A 26,641-nucleotide genomic window follows, 5' to 3' on the forward strand; every position below is an offset into this window, starting at 1 on the left:
ACAGTATTTTCGCCATACTGATTTTTATTTTCGGGTTTTCCTTGGTTTCTATAAATAAAAAAAATGATGCAGTGTTAGAACCGGATAACAGGAGGTAGTACTGTTACATTAGAAGTGAGATATTTTCGGCGCGCATCTGCGTGTTGGGTCACGTAAGGCGGTACAAGCAACAGAAAACGGGACGTTTACGAGCCTGTATAGCCTTGCCTTTAGCATCGTATGTGGTATGAACAGATTAAACTGGACTCGCTACCTATCATCAGCGACGACCCTTTCTTACGCGCTGTTCTCATCGATTTCTTCGGTCGATGAAATCGGGCATCATCAAAATAGCTGTGCGATCCAGTCCGATTGTTCCGATCACCAGTTGTTCCGATCGCCAGTCGAGGTGTCATACTGTGACACGAGTTCTAGTCAAGTATCGCCGGTTCATGTTCGCGCACTGCGGGAAAGGCATTGCGCAGCCCGCACCCAGCTACGTTGGCAACGTCCGTCTAACCACGTGTGCAGGAATTACTAATAGCTCTGGTCAGCTTCGTGCTCAAGCAATACGTCACGCGCGCATGTTCACGCCGAGATATCACTTGCGCTTGATCCCAGCAGTTCGGGCGACGATCAACGTGAAGCACCGTCCAGCCGATACGATTCGAAAGCGTCCGGCTGTGTCAGCCAGTGTTGCCGTCCGCGTGTGTGTCGCTTTGCCGCTTCCCGCGTGGTGACCGCACGGCACGTGGAGGGCGGGTGGTATGAGTTGCACTGCTGCGGCTGTTTCTGCTGGGACGCGTGGCGGTAGAGAGCACTGCCACAGCGGGAGTCGAAGGTTGACGCTCGGGGCTATGCCGAAGCGGTAGCCGGTGGAGCTTAACTTGACGCACAGCGGTTTCCGCCCTGTGTCCACGCGCCTGCAAGCTTCCCTTCGAGCGCTTTTTATTTTCTTCGCCACAATCCGCGGCGCGCAAGTGTGTGAACAAGCGCGACGCCGGTGCAGTTGTCGCGCGTGTGAAATCTGAGGGACTCCCGCAGCCGTCTCTATTGACTTGAGCTTCGCCCGCATGCCGTTCGCATGGATTGGAGTCGCTGACATTCGTACGACGTGAGCTTCGACGCTAAGCGTCTAACCGTGCGGCCGAGCGCAGCTGCTGCACACAATGGTAAGCACTTTGTGTGTTCTCTGTGCAGGCTACGCTTCCTGCCAACGAATTTTCTTACGCGTTGTGGTCTCTAGGTCGCCGAGAGACAGTGTATGCTTACGGAAAGGTCTAGGTGCCTGGAATTTGCGTTGCCATTTTCCGTGTAGCAGTGCATTTCCCTTCTATGAAGGTATATGCTCGCGTTCTCGTTATCTGGTATGTTTGAACTCTTGCTGATAATGTGCTTTCGCTCAAGTTTCTCTCTGGATTTGTATCTTTACATCACCGAGTACGGATCGAAGGTTAAACAAAAGCGGCGTATAAATGTGGAATAAGCATGTCTTCGACGTGTTTCAAGTTCCACATGACAAACGTTGCTATTCCCCGGCGTCCTGCACGCCTGCTGCCTCACATGGCTATATAGCCACACGGCAGGCGTCGGAAAGCTTGCAGCCTGATGAGTGCTGCACAGAGGCCGGTCTGACGCGCTGACCCCGGTCTGACCCCTTCAAACGAATCTTCGTACGAACAACTTCTAAGCGGGCCTTCTGAGTATCATTATCGTTCGCCGCCTTATCACTCGGCGCTTTTTGACAGCCAGTGCGCGTACAGTAGGAAGAAGTTTGCTGGTTAGACGCATTTGGTCGCTTAGGCTTATAGATACGCGGATGAACGCCAAACACATTTTATGTAAGGTTTCCCTGATTCTGAAGCACTGTCGGGCGACTTGTCCAGTGTGTAATGATAACTGTGCGCACGTTGCCTTTGTTTCAGCATCAAAATATTATTTCCATGCCGAGCTAGTTGCAACATCACCTGAATGCCTTGATATGAATGATATTGCGGGTAGACGAATGACACTCGAGAGTGCAGCGCACGCGTATAGGTCGTAAGATATATGACAGCTAACACGGGAGCTCGTGACGTTCGGCGCAGGTAGGTTAGGCTAGCGAGGGGCTCTCGCAGTGCGTTCTTGACCGGACGCGCTCCTTGTTTCATCTCGCGGCTTGTCTGCTAGAACCCTCGGCGACAGCACATCGCGGCTGGGCAGCAAGAAATGACGCCCGGTGGCGCGCATGCCAGGTGAAGCAGACTGAATAAATGTTGGTTTCGAGCTACTTTCACATATGCACGCCATGATCTGCAACCCACTTTGCAGCCCACCGTAGCGTGTTCCAGCGATGGTGCCGATTGTGTTGGATTCGATCGGAGAGAACAGCGCGGCACCGCTCAATAAGCGAAGCCGCGCTAATTTAATGCTCGCCGACATGCCGCCGAAGAGGTCGAGAAGCGAGCGCGTCATGAACACGCTGTCGCACGTTCTGCGTCATTAATTTGTGCACCAGAGCGATCAGCAACGCACACATGCCGCCGTCAACAGCTGTAGGCACAGTGCCGAACGTCGCTCCGGATCCCCATGCATCACTCACCAGGCGAGCTGCAGTAGCAGCGACCGTCTCTATGCGAACTAACGGCAGGCGAGGGATGGATGGATGGATACGGCTGAACCCTTTACATCGGGCGGTGGCTCATGCCACCTAGCCATGACTTATGAAATTTTACTCTTGTCTTGATTTTAGCCACCAATCAGATAACCTTCGCTAGGTTATTTCTACCCGCTTAAAATCTACTCTCCCTTCACTGTCCTTAAACCCCAATGCCTTGGGTAAATCAGCCCCGCTGCTTTCCACTGCAGGGTGAAGCCCTTTACAGAAAAGTATCAAGTGTTCAGCCGTTTCCTCCTCCTCTCCGCACGCAACGCACAACGTGTCTATCTCGTGGTACCTGACTCTATATGTCTTAGTCCGCAAAACTCCCGCCCTGGTCTCAAACAACAAAGAGCTTCCCCTACAATTATCATAGATATTTTCTTTGGCAATTTCCTGCTTAAAAATCCTGTATGTTCCCAGTGCTGATTTCGTCAGCATCCCTGTTTTCCACAGAACTCTCTATTTCTTTAACCTTTTTCTTAACCGATAATTGCTGATTTGCCCCCCTACTGCTGTCCAGATTTTTGCTTGTCAATTTTCTAGTTCGCTTTCTCCATTGCGTGTCAACATTCCTTATATACAGGTATCTGAAAACTTTCCTAGCACACTGCTTTTCCCCCATTTTTCTCAATCGCTCCTCAAATGCTATCTTACTGCTAGCTTCTCTGCTCTCGAACGACGCCCATCCCATAACACCCTGTACCCCCTGATTTGGTGTATTGCCATGTGCTCCCAAAGCTAGCCTCCCTAAACCACGTTGTTTAATTTCTAACCTTGCTTGAACATCTGGTCTCATGCAGAGGACCGCATTACTGAAAGTCAGACTAGGAACCATCACCTCTTTCCGGATCCCTCTTACCACTTCATACCTATTGTAATTCCACAGTGCCCTATTTTTCATGACAGCTGCATTCCTACTAGCTTTATTCATTACATATATTTCATGCTCTGTCAGATACTCAGCATCGTTATTTATCCACACACCAAGATACTTGTACTCATCCACTACTTCTAGCGTGAACTCCTGTATTCTATGCTCGCCGACCTCATCGTTAAATATCATGACTGCAGATTTTTCCTTACTAAACTTGAAACCTAATCTATCTCCCTCTGTACCAAATATGTCTATCCACTTCTGCAAATCTTCCTTGTTGTCAGTTATTAGCACTATATCATCGGCGTATATTAGTCCCGGTAGTGACTGTTTAATCAATTCTCCTTGCTTGAAAAAGAAAGGTTGAAGCCTATTCCGCTCCTCTCTAGCTTGGTCTCCAACTCTTGCAGATACAACATGAACAACAAAGGAGACAGAGGACATCCTTGCCTAAGCCCCCGCTGTATCTCTAGAGGCTCTGATACATTTTTCCCCATTTTATAAGCACTGTGGTACCTTTATATATATCTTTTAAAAGATTAATTACTCCCTCTTCCACATCCAATGTGCCCAGCATGTCCCACAGATACTCTTGATTAACGTTGTCGTAGGCTCCCTTAATATCCAGAAATGCTAGCCATAGGGGCCTGTGTTCCTTTTCAGCAATATCTATACACTGCGTCAATGAAAACAGATTGTCCTCCAACCTCCTTTGTTTCCGGAACCCATTTTGTAGCGCCCCTAGCACCCCCTCGTTCTCCACCCAAGCCTGCAATCTGTCCTTTATAATCTGCATCACCCCCCTGTAAACCACAGATGTCACTGTTATGGGACGGTAGTTACTTACGTCAGCTTTGTCCCCCTTTCCCTGATATATCATGTTCATTCTACTTAATCGCCATTCATCGGGGACTTTCCCATCCACTATCATTTTATTCACTACCTGTATTAATGTTTGCTTGGATTTTGGTCCCAGCTTCTTTATTAACATAATCGGAATACCATCTGGTCTTGTTGACGTGCCACTAGGGACCTTCTCTGCCCTTTACCACTCACTTTGCTCAAGTGAAGCTATTGCAGTAACCGGTCTATCCTCCTTCGATAAATTATGCGCAACATTTCTTTAAATTTTTCTGTCATCCTTGTTACAATGTGTTTTATCGCTTCATCCCCTTCTAGTCGAATACACTGATCTGTAACAATAAACCTTTGTTCTAGCCTGGTCTTATTACTCATTGCACTTAGATGCATCCAGAATTTTTGAGCTGCTTTTCTATCCTTTTTATTTACTTTTGACATCCATTGGGCACACTTTCTTCTAATTTTCTCATTAATCAAATAGGATGCTTCTCCTCTACACTTTATGAAGGTATCCCATTTTCTGTCTACTTCAACTTCTGGTTCCCCCCTCTTAGAATATCTGGGTTCCCTGGACGTTTCCTGACGTTTCTCTATCGCCCTCTTGACCTCCTCATCCCACCAACTCTTGGGTTTGCGTCTTTTCCCTTTTAGCTTTACTCGCACCTTAGCTAGCTCTAGCTCCAGTAATCGAGTTAATTTGGTATAAGTTCATTCTGTTTCACTATCCTCAAAAATTACTTTCTCAAGTTGTTTGTCTGCTGCTTCCAATTGCTTTTCTGAGCAAAAATTCCCCTCTGATTGTTCATCTCGCTTCAGTCCTACTTTGGTTTCTCTTCTGAAACTCAACTTGATATGCTTGTGGTCACTACCTAGACTTCTGGAACCATGTTCATCTTTGCTCATTACCCCTAATCTATTATACATCCTCTGTGACATTAGGGCATAATCTATCGTCGAGTACAGACTCCCTGCCTCCTATGTTATGAGCCCTTCACGCTTCTCGGCAGATGCGTGAACATGCCACCTGCAGGTGAATCCTTTGTGCTTGTGAAGGGTGTCTGATCTGTGACGATAACTGCTGTTGCGAAAGACCGCTGTTTATCTTCGCTTTGATTTCAGTGTGGATGAACAGCAATCGGAGTCCAGCGCACATTTTCTTCTGCAGTCTGTGAAAGCGGGCGTTGCCGCCCTTTTAGGCTTAATCACACAACAGCCTTAACTGAACTGCGAATTGCAGTAGCATGCATACGTTCCAATGCAAGTGGCACTGTTAGTGAAAGCATTCCTAAAAAAAACGATTCAGACATAAATACTGAGCACAACGGCGCCTGCCACCACCCCGTTTCAAAGGGGACCAGTGATTTCCCTATGCACCCCTGTGTTTTTCTGAAGGCACCCCGTTAATTTGTAATAAACCTTTTTTTTTTACACAAGGAATTTTTGTAATCTTTGGCACGTGTGCTTTAATGATAAATGTTGCTAGGCCTACGTGACACATCGACACAAATAAAAATTAAATATGACTACAGATTCTTCTCTATCCTGAACATCCCCCTCTTCCCCCGAAATGTAGACCCCCCCCCCCCCCCCCCTTTAATTTCATTTCCTAAGGAAACCACTGAAGCGGACGCTCCTAACATCCCTCTATATAGGGAGCGGGCGCATTGAGGCCTCCATCCATCAATCCATTCATCCGGTTGCAGACATGGTATACACTATACGTATACCTTGGAGGAAGGAAAGCTCAGGAGAGACCCTCGCTATCCAGGCTGCACACCAAATAGTGTGCCGGAACTCATGCGCTTTCGCAAGGACTACTGGGAGTCTTTGGCCGACTGCGCAGCCAATGGTAACGTTGGGCGCGGCGGCGTCGTCTGCTACATTGTCTGCTGCGCATGCGCAAGCGCGCCGAGACGGCGGCCAAGTAGGCGGGTGCGCAGGGCGGAGTCGGCTTCAAAAAATGGGACGTAACCGCCTCTCCTCAGTTCTTTCCTTTTCTCATGGGCAACGCCGATGGATGGATGGAAGGTAGGAGCGTCCCCTTTGAAACGGGGCAGTGGTAGTTGCCACCATGCTCAGTTTTTTCCCTTTATTTTTGTTTAACTCTGCTGTAAGTTAATAAAATTCGCCATTTTCTTTAAAATACGTCTTCCTACACTTTAAAGCTTATGTCCCCTCTCTGCACTTGTGCCACCAATCCTCCAATCGCTTTTTGCTAATTTCCACCGCAGATTTATTTACATGACTATTGTTATCTCTCAACCCTAAGGCCTCAGGAAGAGTGACTGTGCCTGCATCGACATCGGGATGGATACCATCACATTTTAGAATGAGGTGTTCTATTGTTTCTACAGATTTACCACACACAGCACATGTGTCATCTTCTTCGTTAAATTTTTTTTCTGTTGCCTCTTGAGTTATCATAAAACGTTTCCTTCCTGATCTGCCTATTCCAGCATCGATATAGTTCTACACCATGTTTCTTTATTTTTTATTTATTTTATTTAGCAAATACTGCCGGCCTGTGTTACAGGCCTTAGGCAGGAGTGGGGTACAAACATATTGATAAGAAAACAAGTACATTGCAAAAGAAGCAGATAGCGAACAGAGCAAAAACCAGTACATACAACATAAAATCGATTACAAAGACATAGAACATATAATGACATCGATCCTGGCAGCAAACGAAGGCATCGGACTTGGCCCAAAACAAGGATACATAAGAGTCCTATACATCCTTCAGAGCTTGTAAAAATAAATCCACCGATTCGCAATTGACAACATCAGCAGGTAAACCATTCCACTTAATGATAGTATGGGGAAAGAACGAGTACTTAAATACATTAGTTTTGCATGAAAACGCGGCAACTTTCTTAGTATGGTAAGAGCGTGTAGGGTGTCGAGATGTGTGCTCAACTAAAATTCCTTCCTCTATTGTTAGTTTATTGTGATAATACAAGTAGAATAACTTTAATTTTTCTCGATGACGACGCATGGCCAGGTGTTCAAGTCCTGCGGTTTGCAGTAGGGCTGTTGGGGAAATATTCCAACTGTAACAATTAAAGATAAATCTAGCAGCTTTGCGTTGGACATTTTCTATTTTAAGTTTGTTACTTTCGGTCCAGGGATCCCACACTGCCGCAGCATATTCCAACATTGGCCGAACAAATGTTTTGTAAGCTAAAAGCTTTATTTCTTGTGTGGATTGTGCCAGCGTTCTTCTCAAGTAGTGCAGTTGTCTCAGAGCTTTTTTTTCTATATACGATATGTGCTCGTTCCATCGAAGGTCTGAGGCTATCTGAATTCCTAAGTATTTAAAAGCGTTGACCACTAAGAGGGGCTCATTGGCTAAGCGGTATGTAAAACTAAAAGGATTCTTTTTACGTGTCACAGTCATCGCTACTGTCTTGTTGGAATTCAAAGTCATTTGCCACGTGGAGCACCATTTTTCTACTGCAGACAGTGAATCGCTTAAAAGGAGTTGATCTTCAGGGCTAGAAATTTCTTGATAAAGTATGCAATCGTCTGCGAAAAGCCGTATTTTAACATGTACGTTGTGAACTATGTCATTAATAAATACTAGAAAGAAAAGGGGACCCAAGACTGAGCCCTGCGGAATACCGGATTCTACTGGGACAGCATCAGAGAGGACACCATCAACAACCACACTTTGACGTCTATGCGAAAGATAGGCTTCGATCCATGAGAGTAGGCACTCGTGTTTCAGTATAGGTTTTAACTTCTGCAGTAATTTTTGATGAGACACACGATCGAATGCTTTCTCGAAATCAAGAAAAACAATATCAACTTGATTACGCCTATCTAGTGCTGCCGCTAAATCGTGGACTGTTGCAATAAGCTGCGTTACTGTGGAGAGACCGCGACGGAACCCGTGCTGGCGATTATCAAGGACGTGGTTCTCCTCGAGAAAGTTAGACAAGTGTTTACAGATGATGTGTTCAAGCAATTTTACTGAAGTGCACAAAAGAGAAATTGGCCGGTAGGAAGAAGGTGCTGATTTGTGTTGGTCTTTGGGAATAGGGGTGATTTTTGCGTGTTTCCAATCACTTGGCAATTCAGAGCAGTTTAGTGATTTCCTAAATATTAAAGTTAAATATTTGGCGGACCATTCAGCGTACCGTACCAGAAAGGCATTAGGTATTTCGTCAATCCCTGGTGACTTCTTTGTGTCCAAGTTAAGCAGAAGAGCTAGCACACCTTCCTCAGTTATGCAAATGTCACTGATTGGTGCCAGATCATCAAAGGAAGAAAAATGTGGCTTGCAGCCGTCATCGTGAGTGAATATCGAGCTGAAGTACTGGTTGAGCGCCTGCGCTGTTTCTAACTTGTCGTGCATACCCGCGCTATCTGCAGAAAGGCCAAGAATCAATTTCTTGCGTGGCGCGAGATGTTGCCAGAACTTGCTTGGAGAAGAAACAAGGAAATTTTTCATACGTACAGTGTGGAATTGGTGTTTGGCTGTATTGATAGCGTTCCGCAACGACAGGCGTAGCATGGAAATCTTATCTGCAGTGGCCGATGAAGGATGCTTTGAGTGTTGTTGTCTCGCTTTCTTAAGCTTACGTCCCAGACGCCATTGAATCTATCCAATTTTTACCTTCGACGTTTTAACCTGTCGTTTAATGCTCTTTCTTTCTCCTTCCTCGTCTCTGGCAAACTTACTGGCCAGCTTTCTAGTTCGTTTCCGCCACTGTGTGTCAACGCTCTTTCTATGCAGGTATTTAAATACCTTAGCTGCCCACCTGTTATCGTCCAATTTCCTCAGGCGTTCTTCGTATAGTACTTTACTCTGAGCTTCCCGTGCTTCGAACGTTGCCCAGCCCATATCCCCCTGTACTGCCTCGTTTGTGGTTTTCCTGTGGGCACCTAGTGCTAATCTTCCGACAGTTCTCTGATTTACTTCTAATCGCGACCGAACTTCAGCCCTTAAGCATAGAACCGCACTCCCGAAAGTAAGCCCCGGCACCATTATTCCTTTCCAAATACCTCTGAGGACTTCATACCTGTTGTGCCCCCACAATGCCCTATGTTTCATTATCCCGGCATCTCTTCGCCATTCTGCTATGAGAGTCTGTTCGTGCTTTTCTGCGTACATATGCCCTTTGTTTACCCATACCCCGAGATATTTGTATTCGGTCACTCGGGGTATTTCATGGCCTTGTATTGTAAACTCCTGATCAGTTGTACCGTTGAAAACCATCACACCTCACATAGTTGCGCTAAACATGAAACCTAGACTGTCTCCTTCATCTCTACAGCAATTCACCAAAGTTTGCAAATCTTCCTGGCTATCTGCTAACAGTACAATATCTTCCGCATGCATTAAACCCGGTAGTCGTTGCTCAACAACCTTTCCGCCTAATGTGCACGACAGATCATAACCTAGATTGCTTCCTTGTAGCCTTCTTTCCATACTTATCATATAAAGCATGAACAGCAGCGGTGATAGAGGACAACCTTGCCTTAATCCTTTGTGTACCTGGACAGTTGTTGTACTCTTAATTCCTTCCCATGCTATTTCAACTTCATTTTCTCGATATATTTCCTGTAGAAAATTAATTACCTCATGACCGACACCTTCACCTTTAAATATGTTCCACAGGAGTTCCCTGTTCACGTTGTCGTGTGCACCGCTTATGTCCAGGAAGGCTAAATACAGAGGTCTGTTTTCCGCCTTAGCTATTTCTATGCACTGGGTAAGAACGAACAGGCAATCATCTAAGCGCCTACCACTTCTGAACCCGTTCTGAAGTTCTCCGAGTATTCTATTACTTTCTACCCATGACTGCATTTTTATTTTCACCGCCTGCATCGCCAGCCTGTATGTGACTGATGTTATCGTAATCGGTCGGAAGGATTTTATGCTCGCCTTATTGCCTTTCCCTTTAAAAATCAAATTCATTATACTCTCTTTCCAGCTGTGCGGAATTTGCTGATTTTTTATGACTGCCTCCAATACTTTTATAAGCGTTTCCTTGCCTCTTGGGCCAAGTTCATTAATTAGCTTCATTGGAATTTCGCCGGTCCCTGCGGACGTGCATCTTGGAATATTTGCTTACGCCTTTTTCCAGTTGAGATTCGTCAGTTCCGCGCTGCTTTCTATTGTGCGTTCCTGTGTTACTCCCTCATTTGGGGCGATTACTCTATCGTCTTTCTTAAATGACTCAGCTATAACTGATGAAACGTAATTCACAGCGTCATCTCCCTCTAAACGTTTTCCCTCGGCATCGTGAATCTGTTCCTGCTTTCTGTGATTGGCTTTGCCCAGCCAGCTTGTATGGTTACAGAATTTTCTTGGCCCCCCTTTAGAATAATCGCGAACTTCAGCCAGCCAGCGATCAGAGGACTGCTTTATTTTAGCCTGGATGAGGACCTGCACTTGCTGTTTCTTTTGTCGATAAGATTCCCATTTTCGGCCTACTTCCTCTTCAGATAACTGCGCCCTCTTTGCTTCTCTGTGTTCCCCTGATGCCAACCGTCGTTGTTCGATGGCCTCCCTAATTTCCGTATTCCACCAACTTCGTGGCTTCCTAGTTCCTCTCCAGCGGTTTACTCCTTTTACTTGTTTTATTTTTGTACTAATGAGTAGTTATAACTGATTATAATCCCACTTTTCCATGGGATGTGTCTTTATTGTTTCCTCTATGCAGGCCGCTATTTGTTCGTCATTTAATTTGGCGTACTCTTTTTGACTTCCCTACATTTTTCTTTTGAGCAGGACTCCCAACTGCAGACTAATACGCTTATGATCACTTCTGAAGCTGTACTTCCCCTCTTCGTCTATTTCTATTATTGCGAGCTTGCTATACATCCCCTGCGAGATTAAGCAGTAGTCAATGGTCGTTTGCCTGTTACAGGATTCCCACGTGATTTGTCCCTCACACTTAGTTTCTCTACTTGTAATAACTAGGTTGTGTCGCTCACAGAAGTCTAGCATCAACTTCCCGTTACAATCTGTGTATCCATCCAGATCCTCGATGTGGCCATTCATGCCCCCCCCCCTCCCCCCAACAGAATAATATCGGCGCCTTCTCCAAACTGCTTTATATCGTCATTGACACTTAACTAGATCCGTGTTCTCTTGCCTGCATTTGTCCCCTGTCCCTAAATAAACTACTCCTAGCCATGTCCTTTTACCGGCAATTGTACCCGATACCCACACATTTTCTATGCAAGTTGACTTTATTCTTTGCCAATTTGTTCCTTGATGTATCAGCATACCTACTCCTCCTCTCTTCCTCTCCGTTGTTGTTCTGCTACCTTCCCAGACGTAGCCATCAATAAATGGTGGGTCTTCTAGATCCCTGAGATGGTGTCTCGCATAGCGCGTATACAACTACTTCTTCGTCCTTCAACGGCTGTTCTATCTCTAACCACTTCGCTCTCTTTCTGCCGCCTTGCATGTTTATGTACCTGATCCTAGTGATAAATTCCTTTTTTGTACTTTTCTTCCTGGACCTCCTATTGGCCATTTTATTGGCGCCAGCCTCCATTGCTACACTTTCTACTTTGCTTCTACCTACTCCTATGCCCTGAGCCGCAGTGGACCCCCTAAAAAAGCTACTGCCCGGCCTGCCAGGCGCCACCCGATCTCGGCTCCTAGCCTTCCATTAAAGTGGATGCCATCTCGTGTAAAGCCTCCGCCAAAGCCTGCTCTATGCACTTCCCTGTTTATGTCTGCCACTTCAAAGCCTTTCTCCTGGCTTAACTTCCTTATCTCTCGATTAACGGCCACAACGTCCTTGGCAATTTCTTCGTTACGTCCTTGCACTTCCGGCACTGTGCACACTACGATCTGGACTTGCCGTGCTATCGACCTTAAATCGTCAACTCCCTCTGCTAATCTTTCCACTACTTTTGCGGCTTCATCATTCAAGACATCATTTAGTCCCGCTGCTATCACTACCAAATTGCGCTCTGCAACATTCATAGAAAGTTAGTTTTTTGTCTCTCTCAGTACTGCGTCCATTTTCCTGCCTGGGAATGCCCCCACTGCTACCCGCTTATCACCCTTTACACGCTCCATTATAGTTATTTTGCACCTACTCATATTTGAGTCACCACCGATAAGCACTTGGGTACTCGCTTCCTCCATCCTAACTTCCGGATTATTATGCCGCCTCTTATCTGTGACTGCGACCTCATTCCTGGAAGTTCGCTTGTTCCCCTTCTCTCCATCTCCTCCACACTTCCTAGCTGCCACGTGTGCGTAGCTGTTCCTGTCTGAACCTGCCTGGCCTTATTCCTTATCGCTGTCCATGCCAGCGCAGGCCCCATCCACGTGGCTGGCGTTGGAATGTCCGCCATTGTGGCTTCGCTTGGCGGTGTCAGCCATTTGGTCATCAGCTGGGAGGACTGGGAGGTCCTGCTTATGTCTGCAGACCCGACATCGCAGCTTGCTGCGGTGACTCGGGCTTGCGACGTCATGTCCCGGCATGACCTACTTGATGCAGTGCGGGACCGCGCAGTGGCCCAGGGACCCAGCTGGGTCTAAAACTCACTTTCTCAATAAAGTTTTTCTGTCTGTCTGTCTGTCTGTCTGTCTGTCAGCCATTTTTGCGTCCAACAATTCACTAAGCTGCTCTTGGAGTTTGCGCTTCTCTGCCCTCTCTACCTGCAGCTTTTTCTAGGGCATCCATACGTAGCGCTAGGCTGGTGTTCGCTTCGTCAGCCCTGTCCAGGCGTGCACTTAATACGCTGCCTTTCCACATAAAATCCGCGCCTTCGGCTTCCTCTACAGATTCGAACCGCGTTTCTTTGAAATTCACCGAAGCCTCACACTCCTTGCATTTAACCTTCAGTTGCTTGACCATCTTAGCAGCACTCTATTATTACTACCACAAAATGCTAGAAAAGAAAAAAACCACATGCTCAAATAAAATTCTGCCTACCGCAAAAGCCACTCACCTAGAAAGGAATACTAACTACCCGTCTAAACCAGTTAACTCACAAATGAGCCCTGCACATCTATAGCTGCCGGCCGGAAAAGGCCCGGCCGTTAGGTCACTGACCTACTCTTTCGCGAGCACTTCACCTAACTAGCCCAGATCTAAAACTAGCCTAAATCTAAGCTCTCAAAATATTAAAGGAAAGAACTCATCGATTTGTCGTAATCACGGCGCCCTTGCAGTCGTCCGTCCGTCAGGTCCCGGTCATCACGCGTAATCCGAAGAGCACCGAAACAAGCGTCCGCACCGCACGGCTGTCAACTGTCAATGCCATCCATTTACTGCTACAGGCAAGGCAGCCACGCTGGCTCCAGCCGTAGCTGCGTTTGGCTGAGCAGGATCAGTCGCTAGCTAGCTGCGCTAGGTAATCGCGCTTTTTTGAACGTTTATTTCCTGTGTGGTGGCTTTTTAAGACGAGTGATCATGATGACTGTCTCAGCTGTACCAGCAGCTTGCTGGCGCTCGCCCGGAATGCCTGTGCACGCGCCAAGTGTGCTTCGAACGAGCAACGTCTTCTGAGCGTAAATAAACGACGCGGCTGGAAAGCATGTTGTTTGGGGCGATGTAAGGGCAGAAATTGTAATTGTCATTCTATGACGGTATAGTCTTGAGTCTTGCATGCGGCGCGCAGCGGATATATAATCAGTAATACGGAATTTAGGCGAAAATTGTTATCTCTACACTTGAAATAATCGTGCGCACTTTTTCATTGCAATGTCTAACCTCCACTAAACTGGTTCTTAACATGGCTTGCATTTTTGCTATCTGGTTTTCTTTCTGCTGATACATACGGGAAGCGACAAACGAGTCACCCTGCTGGCGAATACTGCTCACCAGTAAGGTTCAAATCTGTACTACGTCAGTCTCCTGAACTCCCCTGCTGAAGACGTATACAGGTGCGGACAGAATAATACTGAGAACACTTCACATTTCAGCTTTTCTCGAGTGTTCCATAGACTAAATACGAAGATGTCTTGGGGTTATGCGTGAGCGCACCAGCGACATTTGTTGCCACAGGTATTATGCATCTCCTATTTTTCGCTATACGTTATGCGTGACAGTTTTGTCGCCGAAGAATGATCCGTATTATGGCCGCTGTTGTACAGCTTGAGTTCACCACGTTCGTATGAAGAGTCGTTGTGCTTCATGGAAAAGCACGTGTTCTGTACAAAGACGCCATGAAAACATACTGTTACCTGCGATAGAAACATTCGCATGAAGCCCGATGCGTTTTTCTTCAATGCGTGACTATGCGGCACTGCCTGAATAAAGCGACCACGCCAGCAAAGCAGTAAAGCTGAGCCAGTTAGAGTAGAGCACCATTTGCTTTTTTTCCTTAAAATGAGGGAGGGGGGGGGATATCCTCGCCGAAGATATATTCGTAGCCCATTAAAAATTGGGCTGAGCTGGAAGTCCAAGAAAACAACGGATTGCTAAGCCCAGCGCAGAGGAGGACGCGGAGCCCGCCGCACAAGCCAACGAGGGGAGCAAGAGGTCGCCTCCCCTGAGCCGCGGTCGCTTTCCTCCTCGCCCGTGAAAACTGTCTATACTGTCGCATCGCATATCGGCACCGTGGCCTATTGCCTGCCTGACAGGCTGACCGACTTAATGAATAATTGGCTGTCTGTCTGTCTGACTGTCTTCTGATTGGTTGATTGACTGATTCTCTGTCTGATTGATTGGTTGATTGACTGGCTCTGTCTGATTGATTGGTTGACTGTCTGATTGATCGATTGGTTGATTGACTGTCTGATTGATTGATTGGTTGATTCACTGACTGTCTGACTGTCTGATTGATCGATTGGTTGATTGACTGTCTGGCCGTCTGATTGATTGGTTGATTGACTGTCTGACCGTCTGATTGATTGATTGGTTGGTTGATTGACTGTCTGAAAATGTTTTAATGCGTAAAAGGATTGAATCCCTCTGCTCTGGGCTACAACCCTCTGCTGAAATCACGGTCAAGAGTCGTGGGTGAAGTTGTGTTGGGGACTGTACACGACACGGAGACTGGTGTGTCTTCTAGTGGCGTGCGATGTCCTGTCTCCTTGTCTCCAAAAGTACCTCAAGCAAGACTTCTTGCTTTTAACGCACTGGCTTAGAAGACTAGACGTCATGAGTTTCAATATAGATGGAACCAAGGTAACTTTTGTCTTCATATATCATGCGCTCTAACACGTTAAGCGCGCGTGAACGGACACATCTGAGTAGTAACATCTGAGTAGTTAGTGCGTTCGTGTGAGGTGTATACTTCGTTTAAATAAAGGTCACGCTATTCTGAGAACCATCGGCGCTATGCGCGCGCTTAGTGGAGCTCTGAACAAACTGTTCGTGCTTTTCTTTCTCCGCAATAAGAACAACCACGCATGCGCAGTTCTTGCTGATGGCCTTCAAACGACGCATTGAATCACGCTGGTCGTAGATGAAGACCCATGCACAATGTTTTGTCGTCTTCTGTACAATCAATTGTCCCGCATTTCATGTAAATTGCTTCCTGGTTGTCTGACAACGATGTTTTCCAGAAGGTAGGATAAATGCAGTTATTTATGCACGGGCGGATTTAAAAAGGGAAATTTGTATTTGGGCAAACCGTATTATCCCCCTTCCCCCTTGCCTTTTGGACGAAGAAAGTTAAATACATGGCACGAATAGCCCCCCCTCCACACCCACCCACCCACCCACCCACCCACCCACCCACCCACCCACCCACACACACCACACGCCGCGGTATGGCGCTCGGGTATTGAGCCCAAGAACACGGGAACGGTTCCCGGCCGCAGCGGCATCATTTCGATGGGGGCGAAATGAAAAACGCCCGTGTGCTGTGCAGTGTCAATGTACGTTAAATTACTCCAGGTAGTAGAAATTAATTGTAGTAAGCCCCCCACTACTGCGTCTCATTGCCCATGTTCACACCATACCAATCCCCATCGTCCATCTGCAAGAGTTACCCATCAATCTACCCCTGCTTGTAATTGGTAGTACTACAGGCACATACCCCTGTATATAATGTGTAGTTCTACAAGCACATAGTCTTCGGTTTACAAGAATGTACAAAATATCTTTGGAACAGTGCGTAGGCCGGGACAGCAAACCGAAGCGACAACATAGGCGTTTACTGTCGGTTGGTGGTTTATTTCCTGGAGAGCAGAACATATGCTTGGTGACGTGCGGTCCCCCCAAGAGGCGCATATGGTACGGGCCTCTAAGTTAAGGACCACTTTCCAGTTGGCGCATTTGTTCTCTGCCCGTCCTGCGTATTAATCCGATTAATCCGAAGATGAGATCGAATTGTTTGGCTTCGAACTTCGCCAAACAAACCTCGAACTCAGTTAACGCGTTAACAAATTTCTGGTACACTGTTCTGCTCGCAAATCCAGAAAACGGATCGCATATATACCTTCTCGCGGACGTGTCGTGGCTTTTTCTTGTGATCTGAATCTGAAAAAAAAAAGGTTTGAAAACACGCCGATAAGGAGGAATTCACACACGTCAACACAGCATTGCGCTTCGTTTGCGCACACAAAACAGAGCCCAGGCTGGAAGAAATGTGACGAAGTAGAACGTTCTTGCGGGTTAGCTGGTTCATTGCAGAAAAAGTTTAGTACTGCGCGAATGAAGCACGACAGGAGAACAGGAACAAACACGACAGCACAGGCGCAGACTGTTACTTGTGGCGGCACTGTCTTGCGTTTCAAGCAGTACGCCAGGGCACGGGACTGACAGGTGGTCATAGCGATGAGGTTCACGCACACACACGTGGGCTCTGTTTTGTGTGCGCAAACGAAGCGCGATGCTGTGTTGACGTGTGTGAACCTCATCGCTATGACCACCTGTCAGTCCCGTGTCCTGGGGTACTGCTTGAAACGCAAGATAGTGCCGCCACAAGTACGAGTCTGCGCCTGTGCTGTCGTGTTCCTGTTCTCCTGTTGTCTCATTCGCGCAGTACTAACCTTTTTCTGCAATGAACCAACTAGCCCGCAAGAACTTTTTACTCGTTTAATCTGTTTTTCCCGCTCGTTGCTACTACAGAAACGTCGAAGCGATTGTCTAGAAACAGACTGACAGTCAAAAGCTGCGAAGCGCGTAGCGTCCGAGCCCCGGGCTAGGCACGCACCCAGCAGCCGTTACCGCCAGCTCGCGTACACGCGCGTGTGAAATTTATGCGCGGGTAAAATGCCATCATTCGCGCACGGCACCCCGAGCTGCCTGAGCCCGCGCCTCTCGGCTCGTTCTGCGCGAGCGCTGCAAGCGCTGGCTTTTCAGCCGCGTGTAAATTTCACACGCGATTAAACGGGCTGCAGCAGCGAACGGCCCCCTCAGATTCTGCGCGTTTTGTCGCTGCTTGCGTGCGTTTGCTTCGGAAACAGTGGGAGTAAAGTTCGGGGCGTGGCTGGCGAATGTGGCCTTTCCCTAATCAGGGCGCATTTATCCTGTTTGCCAGCCAGAGAACGGCAAAGAAGCTGTCTTCTGACGGCTGCTCCCCCCCCCCCCCCCTCCCTTTTCAGTTTTTTTCTCCCGACGCTTCTTGTGGATGTACAATAATTATTAGCTCGTTCCGAAGAACGGCGTGGTTCTGAGCGCCGTCATCTTCTCTGGTCGGCTTTTTCTTTTTTTTTCTCGCCTGAGTAGAATAAAATGTGCCCAGCCTTTGCGCCGAACTATGAAAAATACATCGCCAGCTTGAGCCGCTATTACTCTTGTCGGCTGTGAAAAGAATAGGAGAGGACGCCTTTCGAAACGAGCGGCATACCAGACGAAGAAAGCTTTGTTATCTATAGCGCCTGACATTTTCGCGGCGAGCTGCGTGCGGTACCATGCTGGGGCGGCAACCCGACGGTTACACTGCAGCGTGTTAGACAGCTTCGTTTTTAAAGCGTCGAGCTGCTTGCCTCGCTCAGTTTCACTGAAGCCCCCGCCAGCAGACCTTTTGTCACGACCCACAAGGGGGCGATCGGTAGAGTGCATACATGTCTTTTCTTTTTTTCGGAGGGGGGGGGGGGGGGGGGGCGATGTGCGTCTGTGGAGTTTTTTGCTCGCGTCGCATCTAGAGCTTCGAGTTTGGCAAGTGCAGCCACGTGTGTATATTCCGAATGATTCGAAGAAACCGAGCCAAGCGGTAGTGTATGAAGCAACGTGGCCGACGCTAATTCAGAAATTAAAAAAAAATTAATACTTGAGCCGTTCAGTCATGCGAAACAATAATCATGAAATTATGCACACACTTGACTATTATTTGCGGGAAGGGGGGTAAATGGTGCGAAAAATGACAGGAAAAAAGTGCTCCATATTTACGAACACGAATAAGAATAATGAAAAATATTAACGCTACTAATATGGCAGAATTTTCGAACTTTTCACGTCGCTTGTACGGCCTGGCTGCAGGGAAAACGTTTTAAGCAAAACCGTTGGAGCTCTTGCTCAAGGGGAGGGCCCAAAGTCATGTGCCATGCGGCGCATGTAGCTGTGGAAGTCATTTCCAAGAGTTCTACGCCTGTGGGCGAACTGAACATCGTCAAATTCAGCAAGATGTCGCAGGATGCATGATTCCTAGACTTGCGATTATAATATTTTTCTTGAATTCTAAATTGGTTGTAGATATCAGCACGCTGCTCACTCGCCCTCTGGCTGTCTATAGGTTACCTCTCCTACTCAGGAGCCGCCGTAGTGGCTCAGTGGTTGTGGCGCTCGGCTGCTGACCCGAAAGATGCAGGTTCGATCCCGGCCGTGGCGGTCGCATTTCGGTGGAGGAGACCTGTGCAGGAGACCCGTGTGCTGTGCGATGTCAGTGCATGTTAATGCAACCCAGGTGGTCGAAATTATCCAGAGCCCCCCACAACGCGTCCCTCATAGCCTGAGTAGCTTTGGGCTATTAAACCCCATGAACCAAAAAACGCAATCTACCGGAAAGCATGCCAATTTCGGCGCTACGAAGCTACGAACTGCCGCTATTGTACACCATGGGGGCACCGCAGCGATGGTCAAATGGTTTCAGGATCAGCCTCGTATGCTAGAGGTGTGGAGTTCGATCTCCAGGGCGACCAGATACCCATCGGTTTTCAGAGTGCAATTGGCTTTCCCCTGGCGTGTTGCTCAGCTTTTCTGGGGTGAAATGCTTGAAAAATGGGGCTTTGACTCCCCCTAGTGCAGACTAGAAAAGATCGTCTGCCATGGCGCTCTTCGGCCGAGCTGACCTTGCGCCATTAAAATTCATCACTATCATTATTAGCAACAAATACACGCGCAAAATTGTGCGCCAGTACTTGTAGGACGTAAGGATCGCGTCTGCTTGCTGTGTACTGCCTACAATTTTTTTTCTTCACTCCTGCTTTCATGCGGATTCTATGCAACGGCGGCACGCAGTCCTACCAGACCATCCCGGTGCCGAGTGTGCGATAATGCCGATAGTGTCAGCTCGCGATAGGGAACGACGTTGCGCTCGCTGCTAGCAACTTCCTACCTTCTTTGGATGACATCTGGACGTCATCAGCTGCTAGAGACATCACCCTGGGGCATTGACTATGGCCTACAAACGAGCCGCTAGCGAAAACCGCCCAGTTTCTGGCGCTCAAACTTTGCGCGGAAAAATGTGACAGCCCATTTCATCGAATGCTTCGTTCGACGAAACCGCTTGCTTCGTTTGACCTGAAGGAAAAGTAATCTCATGCTGCCTGTGTGATCACACACAGGTCGGGGTCGGACGCTCCAAGGACCACGCATCTTATCGCAGCCCATTACTGCCCATACCAGATTATGGATTTGCTGACAACCAGGTCCATGCAGCCGCCAAGGTCGTGTTGGATAATACAGGATACCAAACAAGATTCAGAGATTAGACAAGCGAAGCCTGCGTTCCGGGGAAGCTTTATAAATCATTAAATGGTTATTTTAGACACCGTTATTAATTAACGCTGTTGTATAGTCGCCATGGCTAACTGTGTCTGCTGTACCGGGCAGGAAATTCATCACGTTTCGGCTTCATTATGAACAAAGCTGCTCTGTGAGAGTCGAAACGTCACATTTATCATCATCAGCTTGACTACGACCACTGCATGGAAAGCTGCTTTCCCATATCTCTCCAGACAACATAGTCTTGTGCCAGCTGCGGCCACCTTACCCCTGAAAACTTCCTAATCTCATCCGGTCACCTAACTTACTGCCGCTCCCTGCTACGCTTGCCTTGTCTTAGAATACACTTCGTTACCCTTAACTGCAAGAAGTACTTTGATTTGGGCTAGTTGGTTCATAGCTAAGGTTGATTCTGAAGACGGCGCAAAAGAGACAAGGACAAGGAAGGCCTGTTTTTTTTTTTTTTTGGGGGGGGGGGGGGGGGGCTTCCTTGTTTTTGTCTCTTTTGCGCCGTCTTCAGAATGAACCTTACCTTAACTACCGTCAGTTATCTTGTCGTCGCATTATGTGCCCTGCCCATGCCCATTTCTTCTTGATTTCTACGAGGATGTCATAAACTCTCGTTAGTTCCTTGATCCACTGTGCCCTCTTCCTCTCTTAACGTAACACCTATGGCTCCATAGCTCGCTGCGTTGTCAATTTGAGTTGAACCCTTTTTGTTAGCCTCCACGTTTCTGTCCCATAGGTGAGTACCGGTAAGGTAAAGCTGTTATATACTTTTCTCTTGAATGACAATTTACCAATACCCGTCGTGATCTGAGAGAGCCTGCCAAGTGCCTTCCAGGCAATTCTTATTTTTCTAGTTGTTTCACTCTCGAGATCGGGATCTGCTGACATTACCTGCTCTAAGTGGATGCATTCCTTTACCACTTCAAGCACCTCCCTATACCTACCGTAAACCGTTATTCCCTTCTGAGATTCTTCGCCTGTCTGCCGTTCTGTGCATGTTCCGTCTTGTCTATCACATCACCACTGTGAGGTACCAACCAACAAGCCCTCGCTCTCACCTTGTTCGCAGATTACTAATGCATTCTCCATTAACTGTTATCCCCAAATGTTCCCAATCCAGTAGTCTGAGTGCCTGCTGTAAACAAGCTGTGAATAACGATGGATATATCGTGACTCGCTGTCTGACACCCTCCCTCACTGAGATTTTATCACTCTCTTTGTACAGGACTTTTCTGCTGTACAGCCGTTATAGATATCTTCCAGCATTTTGACATGTGCGTGGCTCTTCCCCACCCTGAGTCCGCAATGCCTGCATGACTGCTGAGGTTTCGACTGATTCAAATGCTTTCTTGTAATCTATGAAGGCTGTATATAAGTATATGGTTATATTCTGCATATTTGTCACCTGATTGACAATGTGAATATGGTCATTGTCTAGTACCTTTTGCGAGAGCCTGCCTGGTCCTTTGGTTGATTAAAGTGTAAGGCTGTACTGATTCTGTTAGCGGTTACCTTAGTATATGCCTTGTAGGAAACGGGCAGTGAGCTGATCGGTCTACTTTTTCAAGTCCTTAGCGTCTTTTAAATTAGATGTTAGCGTGCTTCCAAGGTTCCGGTATGCCTAGAGGTCATGAGACATCGCGTATACAGGGTGACCAGCTTTTACTAGCGCGATCTTTCCACCGGTCCTTCAACCGATCCGTTGGTACCTGATCCTTACCAGCTGTTTCATTTGCATTGCTTCTAAGGCTTTACTTCCTCTTTCGTTGACGGCGGAAGGTCCAATTTCTCTGCACAACTAGCTGTTTCTTTCATTACGTCCTGATTACTTCGGCTACTGTTAAAATCCGTGTAGAACTCCTCGGCTACATTAACTGTCTTAGCATTGTTGGTAATCACATTGCCCTGCTTCTTTCTCTCTTAGCACATGCACCTGAATTTTTCCTATGCCTAGTTTCCCCTTACGTGAAGGATTTTTTTTGTGTACGGCGCCGTTTATTTATCAGGAAATTCACTGTATAACACTTGAGATTCGGATGTAAAAATGAGTGGAAGCACGCCAATGAAAAAGAAATTCGTAAAGTTTTCCGTCCTCCGATCGCAAAAGAGGGACAGGGCTAGTTGTATTGTGTTGCTGTATGTCACATGCGGAGGTGGGGGACACGAAGGAACAGCATGCGTCAAAACAGCGCACAAAAAACAGCACAGTTACGAAACAGCACAGGCAAAAACTGCACAGCAACAAAACAGAACAGGAAAAAACAGCATGGCGACAAAACAGCACAGGGAAAAACAGCACGTCGGACAAAACGGCTCAGCGACAAAACAGCACGACGTCAAAAAAGGGCAGGGAAAAATAGCACGACGACAGAACAGCAGAGCGGAGTACGGTGCAGCGCTGCTGGAGCGGTGAACTATCAGTCATAACCACAAAGGGCAAATCACAACACATGCGGCAGCGACATTTCACGTTAGCGAGCGCGCGTTTCGCTGGTTCATTAAGAAACAGATCTGGTTCATTCATTGAGGAACAACGTTGGTTGAACGGTGCATATGTCAGAAATAATGGTAATGTATAGACCGGGCTATTTTGAAATTCCTTGCATTTGTTCTACAACTCTGCTTCAGTGCATTTCCACCGTGTTTGTTAGGTTAGGCATTTCTTGTCGTTCCTGACCAAAAGGGTTAAATTTCTCGAACATTGATGTTTCGAAATTTGGCTTCTCCTCAGACAACCACTGTGCAGCGTCCTGTTTGAGCACCAAACAACTTTAAAATCTCGACTCGGGCAATCCTGCCATCGTTAAAAGTAAGCATCGCATACTGGATTTCTTCAGTGTATGAAGGCCCTGTAGCTCGCTCCAAACGAAATTGCTGAGGATTCAATTGCCGAGATTGAGCGTTTTGAAGAATAAGAACTTTTGGTACACCCAGAGCACTACGTCGGGCATATTTGCCCGAATTCAGCATCATTATGATCAACCCGCAGAATCGATGCTTCCAGAACAATACTTCAGCGTTATTCATTCTATTACCCGCTAGAAAAATAGCGGATAGGAGATCGCAGATATTTCCCTACCCTTTTCCGTAGTGAGTCTGCGAAACGAGCACTCGGTAACTACAAAGGTTGCTGTCTAATTGTGTTGTGACTTACCGTTCGTGTATGGCTATGATAGATCACCCCTCCAGCAGCGCTGCAGCGCACACCGATGTGCTGTTTTGTCGTCGTGCTGTTTTTCCCTGCGCTCTTTCGTCCTGCTGTTTTTTTCGCTGCGCTGTTTTGTCGTTGTGCCGTGTTGTCCGGCGTGTGCTGTTTTGACGCATGGTGTTTTTTCCCGGTGCTGTTTTTTCCCTGTGCTGTTTTGTCGTGCTCTTTTTTTCTGCGCTGTTTTACGCATGCTGTTTTGTCGTGTTTTTTTTTGGCATAGCATTATCAGCGGCGTAATACATCAGAATGCAGCTTCAACGTTCTAACTAGCAGGCTAATAAACTAATATTGAATCGTTTTTAACTATTACTGTTAGGCTCCTTAATTATTGAAAGGCATGCATTCCACCGTAAGTAATGTCTATATCAGTTTTTAGAATTTCGAAAATGCGATTACCCTCGCCGCTGTGGCCCAAAAAAATTTCGCGATGGCCCCACAAATTTTGGCTATTAACGAGTTACGTGCACTGAAGAGGTTGCTTCGCCTGCAAGCTTCTCTTGAGCGCATGTATTTTGGCGCGATATAGCAAAGATTTTGTTGGGCCACAGGGCCGAGGGTAACCGCGTTTTCGAAATTCTAAAAATATGGATATTAATAACGGTGGGCTACACGCCTCTCCATAATTAAGGAGCCTAACGGCTATAGTTAAAGATAGCTATTCGATATTAGTTTACCAGCTGCTGGTGTAGCACGTCTGAGATGTATTCTGATGTATTCCACAGAGCTAAAAATGCTATGCCGGAAAAAGCGCTCTTCTAAATCAAAAAACTTTTTTGAAAAATAGTGTAAATTCCTAGGTGAAACCCCGTGTTTAGTAATGGCTACGTATAAAGGGCGAAACGCTTGTATAGAACAGGTTCTGGGCGTGTCTCGGCTGAACCCGCCATATCTAGAGGTAACATTTGGTCAAAAATGGCCTGTATGTAAGCATGTGCAGTTAAACTTAAAAGATTGCATTGTCAGTTCTTGCCTGTCTGGTCGCCGTGGCTTTGGGAACTGCGGAACGCACAGTTCGATTGTTCTAGACATTGTTTTGCCCTCTGTGCAGCCAGGGCCACACGTGCAGATGCATGCAGCCATGTTTATTTCTTTCTTTGATTTCTCCGCCGGTGCAGATAGAAACAAGAGATTGTGTCCGCCTCGTTAAGTCAACCTGTGTGGTAGGAATTTTCCGACGTGTATCGAGGCTGCATGCGCTTGAGGAGCAAGTATTCTGACATGGACAGCAGCATGTTCGGTCAGCTTTGTCTCAGTGGACGTATAGAGAGCAAGCAGAAGCAAACACTGTACGTACGCGAAACGTGCTAGTGGAAAACTTTGTGGGAAACTGGAAGGACAGAGGTAAACGCGTAAGGAGACGTTCTCTATAGGCGCGCCCTTAGGCACAGTTCTAGAATTTTTCCGAAAGGTCTCGCAGACAAATTAAACTGCGCAGTATTTGTCGCGCTAATGTCGATGAACAAAATTCTCCCATTTGCAAGGTGCAGCGAGAGTTTTTTTTTTAATTCGAAGACTTTCCATGTGGTATAGTAATAGGCTGACAACAAGCTGAAGTAGGTCGTGGAGCATATTCTCTTCAAGAAACCTTAGCAGTCCCCGGCTCTTAGCGTCCTCCCTTAGCCACAAGGACAAGTGTTCCTCCTTTGCAGCCGTAAGTCCAGCATCCAGTAGTCGTGTTCTTGAATCGATCACTGGAAGTTCATTGCAGCGCAAATTTTTTTCGCGCAATTCTTAGTCTTCCCAGCCGACAGTTTCATAAAATTAATAAACCGTAATCTTGCAGCCGCGGAATGACCATTAAAGCATGTGAGGACGCTTGCATGCTTTTTTTCTCCGCCAAGTGAAATATTCAGCGCGATTTCACCTTGTAGGGCGTTTTCCTTGATGTTCATCCTTCCTTGGTATCTGTTTCGAAATGTTCTAATAATTTAATATGTGGCATTTAATGTATTTTTATCTGATGATGGCGCTATTGAATCTGAGGTTTTGTACTGATGTATGAACTGGCTGTTGATAGCGACAGTTAATTTTCTGCTGGCAAGATTTCCGTATTTATTTTAAATTTACTAACCATAATATATATTACATGAAATAGCTCTGTAAGGAATAGGATGGTGACAACCGCAAGTAGGGAGTGTGTTGGTTGTCTTTTGTGTTCGAGAGGGCCGAAGTGGATAGTTTAGTGGGTAATTTTTAATCGTTACGCCGGACGGACCTGTGCGTCAGCGCGATCGGAGCGCTGCTGTCTTTTTAGTGGCAGCGTGTCGTGGCAGTAGCGCTGCGACCAGCTGGACCATGGACAGCTATATGACACGATCAAGCAAATCGTTGTTGACATTTTTGCGCGACACTAGCTTCTCGAAATATATTTTACACGTGCCAGCCATACGGCAATATTCCTTAGAAATTACGAAAGAAAGGTTGGGCAAATTAAAAAAAAATAAACGTTAGAGGTCACTGCGGCTACCCGCATTGGAGTAATGCGAAAGCATTGACGCCTCCCCGACACTCGTCGCCTCTCTTTGCCCCTCTTTGAGTCCAATGACGTTTGCTTCTAGTTAATTCACTAATGTCAATCAGACTTTTTCTTCGATTAATTATCACTCATCAAACTCATTTGCGTCCCTCATAGCCTGAGTCGCTTTGGGACGTTAAAAACCCATAAACCATCATCAAACTCATTTAAATCTATTTCAAATTTTATTCTCTTATTTGCCTATTTTTTAACTATTTTGCCGTCCACAGCAGCTTTCCCATTTCCTCACTATATCGACGTCCGCGCTAGTTCGACGTTTTTTGACATTATTGACTCGAATTAACTAATCATCCTATTGACATCAAATTTTTTGCGCGTCATCCTCACATCGCCCTGCATCGATCACGACCATTCATTTCATGCTACCTCTTCTGAGAACGTCACAATCGCTGCGGACACGCTTTGGTGACACGACCCCGCCGACATAGCCTAGAAACGCTTTCGAATTAAAAAAAACAAACAAACTCCGGCGTGGCGTTTGCAACATAGGTATCGCAATAGCTGAGTCAGCGCGAACGAGTTCAGCGTCATCCCATTGGTTTTCGACCATCGTGGCAGGAGCGGCCATGGCCGTGATCGGCGAGCGGTCAGCACCGTCGAGGCGTCCGACAAAAGCCGACTACGTGCAGACGCATCGGCGCTTCTCTCGGGGGAAGCTAGACGGCGTGAGTTATGCAGATTTGCCGAACTGGCCTCGGCTACGTTTGTCTGCAGC

The 26,641-nt window shown here is 46.9% G+C and overlaps 1 protein-coding gene across 1 annotated transcript in view; it reads left to right on the forward strand.

Moving 5' to 3' along the window:
• The first annotated feature begins 768 nt into the window (after window positions 1–768).
• Window positions 769–26,641, forward strand: part of LOC144113211 (transmembrane protein 163a-like) — a 112,944-nt gene continuing 87,071 nt past the window's right edge. The window contains exon 1 of the mRNA XM_077646176.1: window positions 769–1,151. The gene's annotated coding sequence lies outside the window, so the exon portion shown is untranslated. The remainder of the gene's footprint in view (window positions 1,152–26,641) is intronic.

Source organism: Amblyomma americanum, chromosome 1 (genome assembly GCF_052857255.1).
Source record: "Amblyomma americanum isolate KBUSLIRL-KWMA chromosome 1, ASM5285725v1, whole genome shotgun sequence".
Taxonomy (NCBI): domain Eukaryota; kingdom Metazoa; phylum Arthropoda; class Arachnida; order Ixodida; family Ixodidae; genus Amblyomma; species Amblyomma americanum.